Raw genomic sequence first — 3,444 nt, forward strand, 5'->3', positions numbered from 1 at the left:
GGCTAGCTTTACACCTGAAATAACAACACACAAATTGTATTCTTTTAAACACTGCCAGGCCCATTAGTTCTAACCTCTTACTGGCTAACTCTCACATCTTGATTAACTTTTTCTAATAATCTGTGTAGCACCAAAAGGTGGTGCCTTACTGGGAAAGATTCAGCATGTCTGACCTGGTGGCTGGCTCCATTGTGTCTGGCCCAGAGAAGAGAGGCAGGACAATTGCCTCACTTCCTCTTCCTCCCAGCATTCTGTTCTGTCTACTCCGCCTACCTATGTTGTGACCTATCAGGACAAGCAGTTTCTTTATTAATTAACCAATGAAAGCAACAGATAGACAGATGACCTTCCCACATCAAATAAGTAATATTTAGATAGATGATAGATAGATAGATAGATAGATAGATAGATAGATAGATAGATAGATAGATAGATAAACAGCTAGACAAACAGAGAGAGAGAGAGAGAGAGAGAGAGAGAGAGAGAGAGAGAGAGAGAGAGATATTGAAGGTAACAGAGAGATGATCTACAAAGTTTCCTGGCATCATCTAGAATAATGACTGATGCCTTCTCTGCTTACTAACACTAAAGAAGCAGGACCAATGATAAATACTGTCCAACTAATATATATGAGATAAAACAACAAAGTGAAATAAGACACCCTCAAAATACTAAACTACTTAAACATATCAAATGTTCTTGTAAGGATATGAAGTACATTGTGTCTAATAACACGTTATTATATGAGATCAATATGAAAGCAAATGTGCCCTCTATAACCGTAAGAATGTATAAGTGCGTCCTGTGTCAGTCACTACATCTTCCTCAGAAGTGTTTATTGCTGGTGAATCTTTTTCACAGGCACTGCATGGAACTGCTGCAAAGTTCTCACTCTTTACTTTTTCATAGAAGGCATTAAAATCATGTTGTTCTCTTGTTTTTCAAAAGGTTATTTCGATGTGTAATATCATGCTCACCCTAAAGCACAGAAGAATAAGGCTCTTCCAAATATTGATAATTATCAAAGAAACCAGAAAAAACTGGAAATGCTGATATCCTGCCCCGCACCTGCTATTCACAGGAAAGCAGGTAACACACCAGACGGAGAGACCCACATACCAGTAGATAGACCTCAGTATTGAATCCTACACCATAGTAACATTTGCAGGTTTTCATGATGTTGAGTACAATTAATAAATTACACAGATTGCAACACAATGCACACTGTGAACTAAGCAGAGCCTACAGTAGACAGGTTAAATCATAGGCATGTTTTTATGAGAAACTCAGTACAGAAACCAGAAATAAAATTTTCACAGACAACCTTTATGCTAGGCTCATATATAGCCATCTTTCTGTCTCTCTTGGTCTCTCTCTCTCTCTCTGTCTCTGTCTGTCTGTCTGTCTGTCTCTCTCTCTCTCTCTCTCTCTCTCTCTCTCTCTCAGGTAAATGAGCATGACAAAGGTCTGTTTGCATGCCCCTAAGAAAACCTACAGAAAAAAAATTAATAAAGATATCCAAAATAATCCTATCAAGTCTACTTAGAAATATAAAAGAAATATAGATAGACTTTTAAGGATTTTAGAAGTTGAAAGAGAATCTAACAAATGGGCATACATCATTAAATGGAAAATGAAGTTCAAGAAAATAATTAAAAATTTATAAATGCATAAATTTTTAACACTAATCTGAAATAATGATATGAAATTATTATTATTACCATGGCTGTTAGAATGAAAGACAAAAAATTTATGTCACATGAGGACTAGCCAGAAAATTCACCCAACTAAATGAGTTTATCTAGAGTTCTCAGGTGCAAACAGTTGCAATGATCCCTTGCACCTGCACCTACCAATGATGCAGGGTGAACTGTTCTCTAGTCAAGCAGAACATTGCAGCTGGGCCTCTCCAAGCAAGGAGGTTTTTGTTAGCGTCTGTATCACTGTGGGAGGAACATGTGTAGCTTGGAAACAGTAATAAATTCCTAAATCCTCAGCCTCTACTCTGCTGATTTTGAGTGTGAAATCTGTCCCTGACCCACTGCCACTGAACCTGTCAGGGACTCCAGAGTTACGTTTGGACACCAAGTAGATTAGCTGCTGTGGAGACTGGCCTGGCCTCTGTAAGAACCAACTCAAATAGGTATTTCCATTACTATATAAGAGACTCTGACTTGACCGGCAAGAGATGGAGGCTGATTGTCCAATGGTAACTGACAAAGAGAGTGGAGTCTGGGTCATCACAACATCACCATAGGTTCCTGAAATTAAAACAGAATAGTACAAAGTCCATGTAAATCAGAATCTCCATCTTAGCACAGATTATGTGTTTTTAGTTTCTCATCATCACATAACTAAGCCACACATGCCTATCCTGAACAACAGGACCTGCTTTATTACACATGGACAGAAAACATAGGCAACCAGACGGTTCACTCCTGCTTTCATGTATCACTATTCTTACCCACAATGCAGAAAATTAGCAGAAACAGGGACTGGACAGGAAACATCATTTTGAGGAGATAAACTAAGTAGAGTTATCAGTGAAGGCAAGAGTACAGTTGAGCTTTTATTTAGTCCAACAAGGCAGGGACCTCACTGGGGAGCAATATGCAAATACCATGGACCACATAACAGTGTACATAGAGAAGACAGTCATGTGGGCTTCTTAAATTTAAAGATGACTCAAATAAATCTTCTTATAGAAAAGGAGTGAAAATATTAAAACAAAATGTGGTGACAGATGTGAGACAAGAAGGATGATGAAAAATTGATAAAGCATTTCAAATCAGTTGTAACTATGGATTAACAATGTAGTCTTGTTGTCTAATTTGAAATTTATTTAAATTTTGTCTAAAATCACGCAGTTACATTGTAAGGAACTATGGGAATTTATTGAATACTCATAGTTCATTTTCCTCCAGGATGAAATGAACTCCCAAAACTTTGTGCTCATAGTCTCTAGTGCACAACAAAAGTACAAGTTGGAAGCAAATCATTCAACTAAGCTATGTGATAATGAGAAACTAGAGACATTTGGACCCGAAGGACAACTCAGGGAATCCATAAGATACACATAATTAGCACAAATGACAGAACAGTGCACACTTTGCACAAAAGACAGAACAAGTGCATACATATATAAAACCCACCACCTATAGGCATAAATAATTCAACCCTCATATAAAATGACTAAAAACTATCACAAAGATGGATATAATCATGTAACTAGAGCATCTTAGAGAATAATGTGGGGAAACTCTAGATAGTATAAGGGTTTTAGGTGTCTTAGTACAATGTCATGTATGAAGTATATGTTAGAATTTAATAACATGCCATAATTCATTTGTAAAAAACACTGGAAAGAGACATGCACATTTTCAAAAATCTCTCTCATAAATTATTATCATCTTAAATATACAACTAACTCTTCCGTTTGACAAT

The 3,444-nt window shown here is 36.9% G+C and overlaps 1 long non-coding RNA gene across 1 annotated transcript; it reads right to left on the reverse strand.

The window, feature by feature from the left end:
* Nucleotides 1–1,953: 1,953 nt before the first annotated feature.
* LOC142855590 (uncharacterized) lies at nucleotides 1,954–2,616 on the reverse strand. The gene is made up of 2 exons (XR_012911531.1): nucleotides 2,465–2,616; nucleotides 1,954–2,261 (listed from the first exon to the last, which is right to left on the reverse strand). It is a non-coding gene; the product is annotated as an uncharacterized LOC142855590 (long non-coding RNA).
* Nucleotides 2,617–3,444: the final 828 nt, after the last annotated feature.

This window comes from Microtus pennsylvanicus, chromosome 8, assembly GCF_037038515.1.
Source record: "Microtus pennsylvanicus isolate mMicPen1 chromosome 8, mMicPen1.hap1, whole genome shotgun sequence".
NCBI lineage: Eukaryota > Metazoa > Chordata > Mammalia > Rodentia > Cricetidae > Microtus > Microtus pennsylvanicus.